Source organism: Strix uralensis, chromosome 8, assembly GCF_047716275.1.
Source record: "Strix uralensis isolate ZFMK-TIS-50842 chromosome 8, bStrUra1, whole genome shotgun sequence".
Classification (NCBI taxonomy): domain Eukaryota; kingdom Metazoa; phylum Chordata; class Aves; order Strigiformes; family Strigidae; genus Strix; species Strix uralensis.
Window position 1 is genome coordinate 18256544 of NC_133979.1, and position 17293 is coordinate 18273836.

The 17293-nt window shown below is 39.1% G+C and overlaps 1 long non-coding RNA gene across 1 annotated transcript; it reads left to right on the plus strand.

Moving 5' to 3' along the window:
- Positions 1 to 7826: 7826 nt before the first annotated feature.
- LOC141946528 (uncharacterized) lies at positions 7827 to 15801 on the plus strand. Its single transcript, XR_012629863.1, has 3 exons — positions 7827 to 8014; positions 10379 to 10482; positions 15116 to 15801. It is a non-coding gene; the product is annotated as an uncharacterized LOC141946528 (long non-coding RNA).
- Positions 15802 to 17293: the final 1492 nt, after the last annotated feature.

A 17293-nucleotide genomic window follows, 5' to 3' on the forward strand; every position in this document is an offset into this window, starting at 1 on the left:
AAGATAACACAGGAAAGATGGCATTAGGGAATAACTGGATATGTGGAAGCACACTGATCTTATAAAGTCAGCTATGCTGTTTCAGGATTCACTACTCTTTTATCATTTGGACTGATAGTAAGAATATAATCTATGAGTACTTGAAATTGCCCCTGTGGAATAAAAAAAAGTGTCATCTCTATTTAAACTAGATCACAGACTGGCTGCAAACAGCTGCTGAAACATTAATTAATTTGTTTGCAAATAAATCATGGATATGTACTAGCTGAAAATACTGATATAAACAAGCATGGATGTTGTGCTGCTTAGATTACCTATGGATCCCTGGTTTGCCTTCATTTTTTAAGATAACTTCATATGCACCAGCAAAACCAACACAGAGACCAAATAATCTGGAAGAGCTGAGCCTTTTTATTAAAGTTGTCCTATAGATATATCGATGTGCTGAAATGCAAATCAGTTCCAGTGCTTTAAAAAACACACATCCATTTTACATTTGTGTAGGACTGAACCTCATTTAAGAAAGATTTGTTAATCAAAGAGAATGAAATATTTTAGTGGAGGCATATGAATGTGGGTTTAACAAGTTTGCAGCTAAAAATATGGCTTGATGATTTCAGCTGTGCAATTTATGTTCCTCTATCTTGAATGCTCTTTTGGTAGCTGTGTGGCATCCTCTATAAATTCTGCATTACTCAGTACCTGCTTTTCATATACCATCAAGGATGCTGTTTAATGTGTATGGATTGCTTAAAGAAACAGGCTAAATGCTAGCCTTGTCTCTTCACTGACCTAGAGCCCAGGCAGATGTAGCCAAACTTGCACTCCTAACAACACATGCACATCCTTGGGGCTAGCCTTATAGCTGTTACGGTGCTTCTTACTGTAAGGGCAAATCCTTGACTCTTTCCAGTGCTGCCCTAGGCTCTGCATATGGTAGGCAAAGAGGAGGAAGATGACGCTGCAGGCTTTGCCCTCTTGACATAAGCTTTATTTTCAAGAGTGGAAAAAATAAAGGTTAGATTCTGCCAAAGGATGAGACTTGCATATGTAATATGAACAATACAGGGAGGCCTTTGGATACTAATAACTAACCTTCAAGTGACAGGCTGCTGTGCTAAAAAACAGACATGTTTGTGGAGGTGTGAGGACATGGCCAGGGAAGATTGCGTGGCCTAAATTCCATGTTCTCAGAGAATCTTGTTTGCATCACCGAGTTGCTGGGGCTGGCTGTCCTACGTACATAGCTGTTTTTCTGCCTTTTATAAAAGGTTTTGTTTCGAATTTTTTCTAACATGACATGTGTCCTTTTTAGTCTTTGGAAAATTAAGTGTTTGCTAACAAGAAAAATCACATTCTGACATGAAAAAATAAAGCTAAAACCCTGGGGAAAAACCAAAACTATAGAGGAGCTAACGCTGTGACTTGATGATGATGTGCATTTGATTTCCTTTCTCCTTCTAGGGTATATATTTTTTGTACACTAGTTGAACTGTCACATAGAAGACTCTATTCCAAGGCACATCCCACTATCCAGATGTTCTTGTCAGTGGAGGAATAGGTTTCCCTAAGTTTGACTGATAATTGCTAGAGCAATATTGATCTTTGGCATCATGCCTTAAGATCTCATTTTCTGTAGATAGTGCAAGTTCTAGCATTACTTCCAAGAGCAGTCTTTGACTTTAGGGAAGGTATTCCTGCAAAGCACTTGGGACATACTGTTAGCACCCAGATACCTGCTTCCTACTTCCTTTCAGCCTGATAGCAAAAGCTTCAAATCATTTAGTCTTTGTACTTGAGTTAACTATGTTTTTGCCTTTTGCTTGGGCTCTCAAGCACTGGCTAGAGCATGAGTTCTTTCCAAACTCGAAGCCTGTTAGGGCTTTTTCAGAGGTTAATGTGACTGCCTAATAAAGTATCAGTCATGTTTGTTTACCACCCCTACCCCAAGGTTCACCCACCACCTGCTCCAAGTTAAGCTGTTCAACTTCTTGTGGCATAGTATTTCTGCTAGTCTGACTCTTCAGTATCAGTACCTGTCTAGAAGTCTGACTTTCATATGTTTAAGGAAAGGAGAAGCTTCCACTTTATTTCCACCAGTAATATCAGCGTAGCTCTCTTTTTGTGGAAGATCTGAACCTTTGGATTTTCTTGTGGAGTGAGGAAGTGTTTGTCTGAATGTGCAGACAGTTAACTGCATTACCTGCAGGCCAGTTACCTGAGGGTAGCTGTGTGCTCTTACAAGTTCTGTTTTTACATGGAGGATGGTGATGGCTTCAGGAAGCCAATTTATGATCCCTGGCCAAACTGCTCTGTTAGAGCAGGCAGAGTGGAGAGAAAGGTTTCAATGATAGTGCTGTTAAGAGAGATTTTATTAATGCTTCTGTATTTCCAACTGGAAACTCTCATGAAAGTTGTAACTATCACAGTTTCTGATCAAATTAGGGAAGCACAGATTTTGAGAAAGGTCTTTTTGTTCCCATATTATTTAAGAAAGCTGAATTTTCCTCTTTTTTTTTTTGGTCTACTTTTGAACTTCTACTGTATATACAATCATTTTGGATAAAATTTAAGCCCACTTGTGCTCATAACAGATAATAAAAAGCAGAAGGCAGCCAGGGATGAGCAGGGTTTTCAGCACCACTAGCACTGAGAATTTTGACTTGCTCATCTGACATTCCTGTTTACTCTACACCATTAGAGTTTTTGGCTGTTATGGTGACTAGATTCAGATGTAATGTCTCCTAACCTAAATATAACAAACTGTTGCAGGGGTGGAACTTCACCATGTGCTTACCATTTGAACTCTTCAAGCTGTCAGCTGACTTATGGGATGGGCTCAAACTGTTCAGTTTATCATGTTAATCTTGCCACAGTCCTGTATAAGGCTCCAATATATAGCTGTCAGGAAGGAGGCTGTTCCTACTGTCTTAGATTTTAGCATTTAATGTAAACAAGAAACATAAACAAGCCACAATATTTTGGGAAGAGGTGATACCAGAGTATTAACCAAGCAAAAATCCTGCTTGCTAGAATGAGTGTGTCTCCCTTGAGTTCTTCTGGTGCTGAAGTTCCTAGTGCCAGTGGCACTAATTATTCAAGCCTTTCCACTCTTTGGTTCATGCTGAAGATACTTACCTGGACTCCTGTATCATCTTGTTCTCTGCAAGGTCATAATTTAAGGTATAGCTTGGTGCATCTTGGGCTAAAATTGTGTCGTCTTCTCAGACTTGACCCCTCTGTAAGTGTCTCAGGGCTGATTTATTGTATTTTGTTTGGATTTTTGGGTGTAGGTTTTTCTCCCCTCCTTTTTTTCCCCAGTTTTAAGGGCTGTACTTATGACTTACGGAGACTTCAGGCAAAGCTGGAGCAAGAGTTGGGGGTTCGTCTTGGTAACTTTTCGAGTTATTCTGTGCTGCTAGTTACTTCGAGAGCGTAGTCACCGCTATGATCATCTTTTAAATGCTTTATTTGTTTATGTGCTTGTTTCCAACCAGTGTCCCCAGTTCCACTCTCTTTTTCCATCTAGGAGCACAGGGATCCATCCTCCTGGCAGCATGACCCACAAGCTGTCTGGAGGGTGTTACTTCAGGGTAGGTGACAAGGCGGGGACTCTTGAACATGCTGCTAGACCATGAGGAACTGTACTTAGGACCTTAACGCAGCCCTCCCTCTGGGTTTGGCTGCTCGTTGCAGCTAATTATAATTGTAAATTTGCCCTTAAAATCAAATTCTGTTTAAAGAGCAACTTTTGCCTTGGGGCAGCCTTGTAAGCAGAAAATACTTATCCAAAAAGCAGTTTACTTGGCTTATGATTTCCTGTAATCCCTATATTGTTCTCTGAGATACTTGTATGAGAGCAAAGAACTGCATTCCACGGCCTAGCCTCTCCCCTCCTCTCTTTGTGCCTGTTTTTGTACAGAATTCATCACCTTTTGTTTTATGGTGTCACAGCCAGTTCCCATAGAAATGGCTGGATGCTCCCAACCTTCATGTCTCCCAGCAGGATCTATCTTTCAAGCCACCACTTCCATAGAGCAGTGGTTGGGGCATGTCTCCTCAGGAATTTAGGCTCTTGGTTCTTTCAGCATAGGACAATTTAGGTAGAATCACTTTGCCTGTGACTAGAGCTTATTCTGGGCTAAAACATAGAACTTATTTAACCTTGTGGCCACACTACTTACTCCAGCTTGGGATCAAGAAGCAAAGGACAGCATCATGCTTAACTGAAGTCTGCCCTAATCACTTGACTGTCTGAAGTCCGGTTCACTATTTGGAATTGGGACAGGGTTATTTGCCCAGTGATATAAAGTCCTGTGCTTTTTGGGGAGATCTAAATAAATCTGAATGCATGAAGCTATTTGTGCAAAATAGGCCATGGAATAATTGAGTACATCAGGTGCAACTGCTAGTCCTCCAGCAGGTCTGGAATATGGCGTTTTGAGCTGCATGGGTCCTTGCTGGGGAATGAGCCATGCAGCTATTGGCGCTCGTCAAGAGGAAGTAGAAGGAATAACTAAGCTTAGCTAACCTTCCTCATTATCCCATTTCTTCCTGATTCATAAAGAATTGAGTTTCTGAACAGTTTTGGCTCGGTTTATATCTTTGGTTCTTGATTAATAAGTTAAGGATCAACTAATGGTTTCAGGGTCAGTCAGAAATGAAAATACTAGTATTCAACCACAGGATTAGTTATGTAAGCTAAAATGAGAATCACTTACGTAAGTGTGAAAGTGTACATAGACAGTACTTCAGTGCAAGATTTGGATGGTAGCAAGCTGAGAATAAGTAAAGAAAAACATAATTAAAAAATAAAAAGGCCCCCAGAATGCCTTTATGTTCCAAAATGCCATATGGTCAATTGCTTGGCATCATCTTCCCAAGTATGCTAAGCAGTACTCTACAGGTTGCTTAACATCAGTGCCCAGACAGGAGGCAATGGCTGAAATAGCATGATGTGAAAAAGGGAGCAGCTTGAATGCTTCTGTCCACGTGTTAGCAGTCAGGCAGCCTTGGATTGTCGTTGCTTCAGAATCTGATGGTTGTGTTGGCGTTTACTTCAGTAAGAGTTCAGTAGGAATTGTTTGAATGTAAGTGGTAGAATGATGTTTTAACACTGTCCTTAGCTTGGGTGGCAGAATTTTAAGAAAAGTCTGTTAAGGTTTCAGTTTTCTTATTATTTATTTGCACAGTGAGTAATTATCGTTCTTGTCATGGGGGCCAAAACATACATTAAGCTACTTAAGGAATAAACAAGACTCATGAGTTACAACATATACTCAGAATAATGCAGGGAAACAATGAGGGATATTATTGAAGCAAAACTAATTTCTGTTCTTGTATAACATTCTGACCAGAACAGTGAAGGACATCACAAATCCATTCATTTATTTCAAAATTTGCAAAACAAATCCCTTCTTACACGTAGTATTTGTACAACATGAAATTATTATTCAATAAGTTGACATTTTAAACCTATTACTGCCTAAACCCATCTATTACTGAGCTATTCAGAGCACTAAGTTAACATTTACCAGAACATTCATCCTCACATCATGGAGAGATCAAGCTCAAATCCTTTATTTCATATTCAGATCTTGTTGGGTCAGGATTGAAAACTGCTACCTTTCTGATACTTTACTGAAAAGCCACTCTGAAATCCACAAAAGAATTATTATCAAGTTACTGCAGTTATTCAGCTAGATGTTGACTTTGATATGTCAACTCTCTGATCTTTAATAGAAAATTGATGGTCTTGCCCTGAGGGTCAGTCATATGCATGACCAGGATAGGCCAAGGTTTGCATTAAATTACACCCAGCCTTGCATTCTCATTCTCTGGCAGGCAAAGTCAAACAAAGCCAAATGGATCCCTTGTTAGTTTTGTTTTCTTCATTGTTTTGTGTTGGCATATGGATTTAATTCTGTAATGGGTGACTGCTGGGCACAATCTGCTTTATTGATTTTCTGGGGAAAGTTTTTGTAAGAGCACCCGGAAGTATAATAACATAAAAGCAACTGGTGCAATTTTTGTTCTTGTTGCAGTATGTGTCTATTATAGCACTTACTCCACAATCGATTGTGTCACAAGAAATCAGGTTAAGCTTGTGTTCCCAGAACTTGCTTCCTCCAGCCACAGGCTGAAGTTGTCAATCCCACTGTGGGTTTTTTGGTTCCTATAAATTTTGTAGCTGTGGTGACTGCAATAAATCATGCAAACTTTGGCCCTTTTTCAGTGCTGTTGGTTGTCAGTTCATACAAAGTTGCATTTTTAACTTGTCTGAGGAAGGAGCGCAGTATGGCAAAACTAGGACATCTATGGTCTGGGACTGTTTCGGATTCCAGCTTCTAAAGTGTCGGATGAAGCCACAGGGGGTTGGGTGAGCTACCGCTCCATGCATAATTTCTTTGATGGCTGCAGATGAATATGTTGTGTGGCAGCAACTAAAGGAAATGAAAGAAAGGGAATATGTTTTCCATTAAAAAAAAATAAAATACTGTTCTTCAACTTCTGTTTCCTGCAACTGCTATTATGTAAACACCACATCAGATATGCCTACAGAGACTTGGATGACATAGCAGCATCTTCTGGTCTTATCTGTAGCTTCCTGCAAGGTACTTAGGTTTACTGTTCAATCCATGCTGTTCAAAATAATGACAGAAGGTGAACATATCTACTTTCTTTTCTCAGAATGAAGCAAAATTTTCATACCAAATCATCATAGAAGATGATGGACAAGTTTGGACGTATGCCTCTCTGGATAATGGCAGCAGAGAAAGTCCCTTTCTCAGTGGAAGTTGGCTGATACAGTGGCCAATAAAGCGGGCTTTGTCTGGGCTGTCACATGGGGCATCTGTGCATTAACTAGAGTGTCCCTTTCCTCATGCAAAATCCAGAGAGGAATCACTTTTTAGAGATCTTACCATTTTTAAGTAGGCTGATCACTTAAAAGACTTCATTAACAAAACTTGTCTGTTGTTTGTGTTGATTCTGTGGCAGTGTTATTTTGTTGGCTAGCTTTTTCAAAGCCTTAGCTGGGAGCCAACCAACTCTTGCTGAAACGCAATAGGATCTAACGTTCAGAAAACCTAACTGATTTAGGAAGGCAAGTCTCATTGACTTTCAGTAGGACTTACATGCTTAAGTCTCTTAAAAGCTTCTGCAAATGCCAACCTTGGATTTGAAAGCCAACCTTGGATTCCAAACATACGTGCTAAGCACTTTCACAGAAGCAGACTGTTCACAGTACACACTGTAGGACCAAGTTATTTCACAACAGATGCATATAAGGCATTTAGCTGTTTAAAAAAGGGTGTCAGAGTTCAGATTCGAAGGAGAAGGCACAGCCTAATGTGAGTATTAATACAGCTCTTAATGCCAAGTTAAGAACATCAGTGAATATAGAGGAATGATTTTTAGAAATAGCCCTTGTTACTGCTTTGATGTGAATCTCCTTCATCAAACTCGGAATTAACTTTGCTGAAGTCAGTAGACTTTTGCACCCTTGTAAGTGACTGCAGTCAGGCAACCCTCTAACTATATATGCTATTATAGAGCAAAACATACAGATTATAAATAACATCACAGGGAGACTGGGTCTACTTTATCTCTGCAGTAATTCTTCTGATATGCTTTGAGTTACATCAGGATAAATTTGGCCCACTGAGATTAGTATAAAAAAGCAGATAGTGTTTCTTAGCTAGAAAGGTGCATATAAATCCCTGTATCTCTAACTTTGATCAGCTTAACACTCAGCTTTCTGTGAGAATCCTTTACCTTCTCTCTTATTTCAGAGCAGCTAATGCTGGCAAATGCCTGTTGGACCTACAAAATTACAGTGCTGTACAGTGGAGGTGCTGTGAAACTCCCAGAGCATGGAAGTGATGCTTGGATCAAACTGTGTTTCTCTTTCTCCTAGTGTATGAAATTGTGCAGATGACTCCTTCAAACCTCTCTTTCATTTTAGAGCCTGATCCTGTGACCCACTGATTCCTCTCATCTCCCTTTAAAGCTGGTAAGAGTTGAAAGTGCTCATCATCATTCATGGTGCAGGATTAGGCCCTTAATTATCCTTGGAAATAATCATTCCCTTCTGGGTGATGAAACGGTGGTGTATCAGCCTTACCTGGTGATGGTAATATATCTTCATGTTTGTCTTAAAACACCTAGCTATAGATGTCACTTTGTCAAGACAAGGAAAATTTCTGTGTTCGCCACCCCCCAACATCGTACACGTTATACAGCAACGTATGGCACCAGCCTGTTTTCGGTTTGTCCCTTAGGAAAGAAAAGATTGTATCCACTCTTTAAAATAGCTCATCATTTAATACTTTTCTGTATAATTAGGAAATGATGTTCATCTGACAAAGTACATTCATTAAATAATTTCAAAATAAGCCAGAGGCATTGTTTAAACCTAGTGTCAACATAAACTGTAAAAAATGTGCAGAATAGTTAAATTTTAGCCAAAAGTATATGTTAATGGAGCAAGAACACTAAATGTTTTTTCTGCTTTTTAAGGCATCGAACTATCTTTTAGTGCAAGTTCTGCCTCACAGCCAGATCTGGCCCCTTCTTCACCCTAGCCCTTTCATCTCCCTTTGTTCCATGTCTATGCTGAGACTGAGATTTTCCCACCTCTCTCAGTCTTACTGTGGCTCTGAAAGATGATTGCCTTCCGGTGAAGCCCTTTCCCCTTCTTCTGTACCCAAGCTCCATGTTCAATGAACATCAAAAAGCCTTATCATACCCTGATGGTTTAAATCTTTAAACAGAGAGTAACAGCCTGAGTACATCCAGACCCCTCACATCCTATAGTCTTGTCACTATGTGTTCCTGCAACAATTACCAGGAGAGGGAGGCTGCGGAGTGAATCAAGTAGCGTGTGTTGTCTCCCTGGACTCCATGCTGATGCTCTGATCAGGACTTCAGCAAAATTCTGTTTGAAATGAGAATAGACTAATTTTCATCAGACTCTTCTCAGAGGAATCCCATGTGGGCTAGCATGCCAAGGGTCATCATTAGAAAACTGCCTTCAAAAGAGCTGAGGTTTCTTGTGGCAAAGCTTTCTCCCTTTACTAAATTTATAAACATTTATGTAAAAGTGTATACATTAATTGTCAGCTTCCTTGTATGCGTGCAAAGTAATGCCCAAAAACATACTTGAAGAAATACACTTGTAAAAATAGCCCAAGTAAGGACAAAAATGTCCTCATTTTGACTGAAAATTCAGAATACCGTGATCAAAGGATGCTATAACTCCCAGCTGTTCAAAGGGACTTATATTAAAAAAAAAAAAAATCAGATGTGACCAAGAATAGAAAATAACTCATTAAGAGCTTAACTGGATGATGACAGGTGAAGCCATCAGTTGCTTAAACAGTGTAATGTTTTTCTAAGCAGTTTCTGTTATTTTTCTTTTTTTTCCCCTTAGAATCAGTTTATACTTTCTAGAAATAATGATGAGATCAAGTAAAGTTTGTCAGCTATGGAGAATAAACACATAAGTCACTGGGCTGTGCAGTAATTAAGACATCACTTTACTGCAGTTGCATTTTTGTAAGCATAGAGAAATTACTGAATTTCTTTTACACTTCCATTTATCAATTTTTTTTCTGAAGTAGTTGCAGTTTTTAAAAGACAAAAGAAGGGTAATGGGAAGTCTGTAAGAAAAAGAATGATCTCTGGAAGTTTTAAGCCTTCAGACATAAAGAAAAGGTCTTTTCTCTGTCTTTTGAGACTTACAAGCAATGAATTGTAGGTGGATATGATTCTCTCCTCATTTTTATAGCCATTGTTTAGCTACTACAGTGTTTGTAAAATACATTAAAAAAATCTTTATAATTCTCTTAAGCCGTTTAAATCCCTTTTCACTTTCCCCAGGCAAAACCTGATTCACTTGCATGTTTTTGGGCTCTGACCTTCACAATGCTGATCTCCCAACAGTAGTAGCCAGTTTCTTATTCTTTAAGTGCTAGAGGAGTCATGAAAAATTCAGACACTGGGTTTCCCTGAGACCAATCTGGTGGCTTTGTCTTTGTGCTAACCGCTGCTTTCTATGCATCATTCAAAAGGTACATACTGTTGTCAGCCCCTGAACTGCTACTTGGTGTTAAACATGAATATTTGTAGCTTAGCAAGGGACTAAATTTAAAAAAATTAATATTTTACAACCTTTGAGAAGCATTACTGGCATGAAACTATACAAATGAAAGACTGTATTTGCGAAAAATGAAAACTTTCTTCACTGGGGCAGTTCTAAACATTACGAGATTTGTTTTGAAATAGCTGTGATTGCTGGACTTTCTTCTGCATACCCAGATTATGATTGTACCAAAGAAAATACTATAGTGGAGTTGTTTTTTCCTGTATACTGCAGGGGAAAATTCATTCTGTGCATGTGCCGCTAATCCTATCCGACCAGAAAGCAGAGAAAGATGGTGTATGGCTTATTCCAGCTACACATCAGAGATACATCCAATGGTAAAATTGCCTTTTTCCACATTTCTTAATTAGAAACAGAATCAGCTTCAACTAATAGAATCTCTTATTAGTAACAAAAAGAATTGCTGGCTCTCTAGTTCAAGTGGCATATCTGCATAACTTATAGCCTTAAGAGCTTATAGAGTCACTCACACTCCTGGCAGAATGCCTTTTACTCTCCCATATTAATGAGTTGTTCTAAATTTAGTCTACTGTGACAAACTAATATTAATACAGTATTTTATGGCCCAGAGCATTGTTAATGCATAAGAATGAAACACTGAATCAAAGGAAGGGGAGAGGAGGCAAGATTACTTAGTATGATTGTCAAGATATAAGATAATCCAACTATGTAGATATTAAGACTTAAATATAATACTCTGCTTATAGATTTATATTATGTGAAACATTTTCTATTATTTTAAATCCTTGCAGTATTAGTTTCCTATTTTCAAGGGTTTATAACTTGGCCATAAAAATTCGCTCTGGGCTGAAACGTGGCATGCAAGGTCTTAACCTGGGAGCATTTTTTTAAGTAAATTTTCAAACAAATCTGTGTTTGTCTTTGGTAGGAGTGGGACAACAGTCAACATACAGCTGTTGGCTTTAAAAACTTTCATGACAGGTCTCAGAAAACAATGGGGACTAATAAGCAAAGCCAAGAAAAGTCTGTGATAAGATTTAATTGCTCTTTCACATCATTTTATTTTTTCTTAATTGCAAAATATTAACAGGACAACATATTTGACAGGCAGTGCTTCTTTAGATATCAGAGTTTCTTCTGCTGAAATCAAGGGAAGTTTTGTCATTCTGTCAAGGGGAAATAGGATTGGATACTCTTCTTGGTAGCTGTTTTGCAGTGATGATTTTACTATCTCAGTATTTGCTTAAATAAATATTTGCATGAATATTATTTAGATATCCTTTTGCAGGAGAAAAAGACTTCATGCAGGATTTTTAGGACTTAAGTAGCTGTGTGTTATAAACACACACGTGTACATACGTACAAATACATTTCATCTGTGCAACCTAAAGCCAAGTCTGAATAGAGCTGATCCATCTACTTGTGTAAATTAAGATGAAGAAAAGCACATGACCCTGACTGATGGGAGGAGCTCTCCTCTAAACTATGCCAAGTATGTAGGATGTCTGCCAGAATGCTGCCAGTTGTGAGGTCTATCATGGATTTCCATCGTAAACAGTAAACAACAGACAGCAGCTGAGCAGATGTGGAAGCGTAAGGTCAACAATGGATTGTATAAGGTGCCTGCCTACATGTGCCATTACTGAAAATTCACCATATATGAGGAGGGATTATGAAGTCTTTTGACTAGCTAATGGCACAATGGGTTTTTTATGAACAAACTTTGGAAATGGTATACAAAAAATAATTTCTGATGTACTTTGGATCTCTGACCGAAATATTTGGGAGATAGAATTTAACCCCTGATTTGGCCTCTCTTTTCTCAGCTTTGCATGGATTAGAAAGTTTTATCTCCAGTGTTTATAGGGATAAACAGATTTCTTAAGGAGTCTTGAGCAGATATGAACCCTGAAAGGACTGGGATGTGCAGTTCAGATGCACAGTAGGTCTTGGAGGAAGACAGTTCTCTCAGCCTCATCTGGGTTGTGCTGCAGAGCTGCCAAGATGGAAGTTGTTTTTATGCAGGTGAAGAAATGTTCCATTTGACACTTTTCTTAAGGAAATGTTTAGAAAAGTGAATCTACTTTATGGCTGCTGGTGTGAATTTAACCCAGGTTAGTTAAACTGCATTCAGTGCTGTTGTGATGTGCTCCTTCAAAACATGCAAAGCACCTGCATTCTTGGTTGTGGGAAAGGAACTTCCCCTGTGAATTCTAATTAGTGTTTCTGTGAGCAGTGGTATAACTTCCAGTTGGTGTTATTCAGGAAGTAAAAATCTCTCTAACTCCAGTGAAGTTTCTGTGGACAGGGAGATTATGGAATCAGCAGGTGTCTAACTAGCACAGAAGCCCAGCACAAACAGGGGTGTTAATTTTTTGTGCTAGTCAGGAAACAGGAAGTGTGCAGACGAGCAGAGGAATGAGGAACCGTTGCTCTCCAGCTCTTTCTGCAGCTCTCCATGCTCTAGGAGGGAGTTGGGTATCAGAGTTGGGTGCATGGTTCTGCCCAGGGCCCCACTGTCAAAATAATGACAAACAGTTTCATGGGCAGTTGCAGATCCACACCTGATGGGAGGGAGAATGGCAGAAGTTATGTGTAAGTCGCACAGCTTGGGTAATGGAGAGAGTAGTGGTAGGGGGCTGTAGTTCGCTGGAGACAGATTTTAATGATCTACTTCACAAACTGGGCAGAATCATTTCCAGCACAGCTCTTCTTTGGGCACTGATTCAGTCTTCGTAAAACCTCTACGTGTTGACAGAGAACCACAGGCTAGAATTTATCTAAAGCTAATGTAATTTGGAATAAAAGCACAAGAATTGGCACTAGGGATTAGTTACCTTGCATATTCTGTTGCTCTAGTTGTACCCAGCCGCTAAGGTGGGTAGGATGCAGCCAGGGCTGGTTGCATCCCATCCCATAACATTGGGAGTCTTTCTGCAAGAGCAAAGTCCTATTTATTCAGATTTGCTTCATTGTGCAGGTTGCGAGTACTTTCCACATTACACAAATTATGGAGTTTGTTAATCATCATATGCCATAATTAAGTCTGTTTAAGTCTACAGTGCAGTCTATGGATTCCTTTTAGTGGGTGTTTGGGGAGCAATGGATCAGCATTTTCCTCACTCTCCCTGCCAGTACTAGGTCTTTACCAAGCAAAGCTAATGGTTCAGCCATCTTCGTCCCTTGAATCCTGGTCATGTACACATTCACTGGAGAGTAAGCAAACTGTCATTTTGGGGAAGGAGTGTTACTGAAAACTGTCTTGTTGCCTAGAAGTCGGGATGAAAGGAAGGCAAATGCAATCTGGTGTCAAAACTGAAAATGATTCCTGCGCTTGCTTTGCAGTCTTATAGAAACATAAAATAGATTATTGAAATTCTCAGTATTTGGATAGTATTTTGGTCTATCTTCTCTCTTTTATCTCCTGCTGGCTTTAATTCAGTCATGCAGCTGCATACTCCTGTGAAAAATCCTCTCAATGGAATCACATCAGAGGGTCTAAGGACTGAGTGGCCCATGCAAGTTATGAATGAACAGTCGCTGTCAGTGCAGCATTTGTGTACAGCACTGTCATGATACAAAGCCCTGATTTTGATGCACCTAGAAGATAATTTTACGTGGTAGTGATTTATATTCTGCATGAAATAATCTGAACCAAAACTTAAATTTTTCATTTTCTTGAATATAATATTTTCTCCCTTTTCTCCCAGTTCTTGTTGTTTGGGTTTTGTTTTTTTTTTCCCACTATTTCTGGCTTTTTCAGATGTAGGTATAAGGATAAAAGCAAAGGAGTCAGACCTTCAGTTCAAAAGTGTACCCTGGCACCATGCATCTCTGTTGTGTCGTGTTTTGTTTGAGAATCTTCGAAGGAGACTGTTTTTTAAGAGGTAATTGCCAAGCATCTTCCAAAAGCGGGACCTCTCAAAGCTGTATGAGGGTAGCCACCCAGAACTGGATGCCCTTAGATTTGCCAGCTCTTCTGAAGTCTTGCCATTCTTTGGCATTGTTTTCATTTGCAGTGAAAATCTTCAGGTGTGTTGGTAGCGTGAAAGAAAAAATTCCAGCAGCTGTCAAGATCTGGTTACTTCCCATGCATAGAATGCTGATACTTCCCATCTTATGAATGAGTATGTTACTAAGATGGATTGAAGGATGAGGCTTCAAACTAATTCATATGACTTGCCTACCTTCTGTAGTGGGCAGAATATCTATTTGGTAGCAGTGACTGTAAAAGTAATTTTTCATATTATGTGTTTTATTTCATATACCTTTAATCAAACACAAGTGTTCTATTTTTCAAGAAAATACCGGGGGACACAGCCTTAAAGAAATGTTTCCTTATGACCCCATTTACACGCAGTCTTTTGGACTGCAGTGATAAGTGGCGGGTTATTCTTTTATTGCTGAAATAACTTGTTTAGCATATGCAATATGCAAAAGGAGGAAAGCTGAGCGTTAGAGCATATTACCAGTGTGCACTTACAAGAAAATTATCCCATGAAAAACAAACCACTCTACTTAAATGCTACTCATAAACTATAAGGCAACTAATTCTACCTTAATGGGTGAAATTGCTACTTGATGGAGAAATAAAACCAATACTATTAAAATATTGAGCTAGCATAAATGTTAACAGGTTGGAATCTATTAAATGCATGCTATTGTGAGAGCCAGAGAGGCTTAGTTTGTGTTGGCTTTTTTAATTATACCTGTGCTTTATGAGAATTTCCATGCTTTTTTCTGAGTCTGTCAGAGCAGTTCTTTTCGTTGATGGGTAAGAAGCAGAAGCTTAAATTTTGTGTAAACAAGTGAAGCATGGGAGATACCCCTTTCTTGGGAAAAGGAGAAAGTATAGTATGAATCAAGCACAGTGGTAGACATGTTTCACTTCTCTGTTCTTCCCTTACACACCTTCAGATATCTGTACAATGCCATTGAACTCTGTTATCTTCCAGGCTAATTTAACATTCAGAATTTAATTCCAAACAGGCTACCTGTATGATGATGGAGAGTCCCAAGAATGGTGAAACATATTAAAACTTGAGCATATGAAATATGTCTGATGGAAGTTTACAATATGGAAAGATGCTGGAGATGTGGAGGATAGAGAATCCATTGTAATGGCTAAATGCACTGAATTCAGATGCTTATAAAATAGTAGGGGGGGAAAAAACGTCACCAGCAATAATATAACAGTGTAAGAATTGCTACTAATGATCCAGACACCTCATTTGACTCCTCTGTATCGATTGGTATGTACTTCAGCTATTTTAGTTAAGTTTTTCATTTAGACCATACAACTGTTCTAGTCTCCGTGTGTTCATCTGACAGCCATCATTCACTAGAGGGCAGCATTTGATAAAGTGTTTAAAAGCAGGCTTTTTCCACAGAAGTGAAGAAGATACATGCAGATCACTTTAATAACACTTCTAAGTGTTCTCTGACATAAGTTTCCAGTTCTATTTGTTGGGCTGGAACCTGAAACATTGTTTGGCTTGATGTGACTTTATGAAAGAATTTTAAGGATTTATTCCACTAATAAATATGAATTGGTTTTAGATAGATATATTATTCCAGGTTTGTAGAAATTATACCCTGCAGCTTCTATCGTTCTATCCGTAGCTTTTTAAATGTACATAAATTAGTATTTTAAATTCTTATTTTATTGTAAAAGAATAAAACATGAATAAGTTCACTTGTCTGTTAGCCCTTCTCTTCTGTTTTTTTCCTGTTACTACTGCTTTTCAAGCAGTCCTGTCAGCATTATTACTTTATTCAACAAGAGTCTCCGTTGCTGCAGAGTCTCAGTAGACCTGTGTGGCCAGACACCTGTGGAGTCCCATCATGGTCCTAGAAAGAAAACCTCCTCTTGTGCTGGTGTTGGTTCCTCAACAGTAGTCAGTTTGCAAGGCTTTGCTAGGGCTTCCACCCATCTTGAACAGGCTAACAGCTCCTTGCAGTCTCCTCAGGGCCAGGGATGCAGATGGCCAGGAGACAGCCTACATGGACTGACTGACCAGATAGGAACCCTTAAAGAGGTGTGATTTAGCATTTAAGGTTAGATAAGCAGGTATTTGCTGATTCATCACTAGCCAAGAAACGACATTTTGCTTCTCTGAACTAGGTACATCAAATGAAAAGTGACTCCTGCCACCAAGCATTAAGGAGCTATCTGAGGAGACTATGTCACCCCTTAGTTGCAGGGGAGGGAGAGGTTGTTAAAAAGGGCAGTTTAACTGACCTAAGACTTGAAATGCCTTCTGGAGGTGCACATCTTCTAGAGAAAGTGTTTGAGTGATGAGACATCTATTTTGTATGTGTCTGAAATTAAGTAGTGTAACCTGGACTCCACAGCCACATATGTCACTCTTAACAGTGATTCCAGTGCATTTCCCTGGTGAAGAAGCAGCAGATGTGACCAGGATTTGTACTGGAACCATTATGTGTGTTGGGAAATGCTCTGGTGGTTTAAAAGACTTCACTTTCTTACCAGGTTAAGCAGCGCTGACTTAAATAAACTCTCTGTAAGTGACATCTTTCCTAGGATTGCTAGGTGCATGGCCAAGGTGAAAGCTGGATCCTGAGGATATGTGTACTCAGCCTGCAACAAACATGCCAAGGACACACCCAGCTCAGAAGCAGAGCTGTGGTTAATCATGTTGTGCCTCTTGTAGTTCAGATGCTGTTTGCCAAGTGGGTGAAATTCTTATTTTCTATTTTAAGCTGTTAGTCTCCAGTACTGACTACAGCTTTATGGTTAAGGATACTCCTGTGTATTTAGCAAAACAAAAGGATTAATTTGGATGACGGGAGATGTATAAATAGAATATCGTTATCTTTAAAGTTACATCTTTCACATGCCAGGTAAATCCAGGAGGCAGTTAAACATTTTCCCCCTCTGACATTATCACAAATGTCATTTGCTGCTTCAAGGCTATTTAAGCAAAATAAATCCACCATCCAAGCTAGAGAGTGATGTTTGTATCATCATATATGTGTTATTTTTTGCTGCAATAGATTGTCACAAGCTAGACTTTATTCAGGCCTCCAAGACAAATCAATCAGTATGTCTTTATTTTTTTAATTGTTGTTAGATACCTCTCTTAATGTGTGCCTGTTTGTCTTGAAGCTTTGCAAGCATGTGGGCTGACAACTGGTTTGGAGATG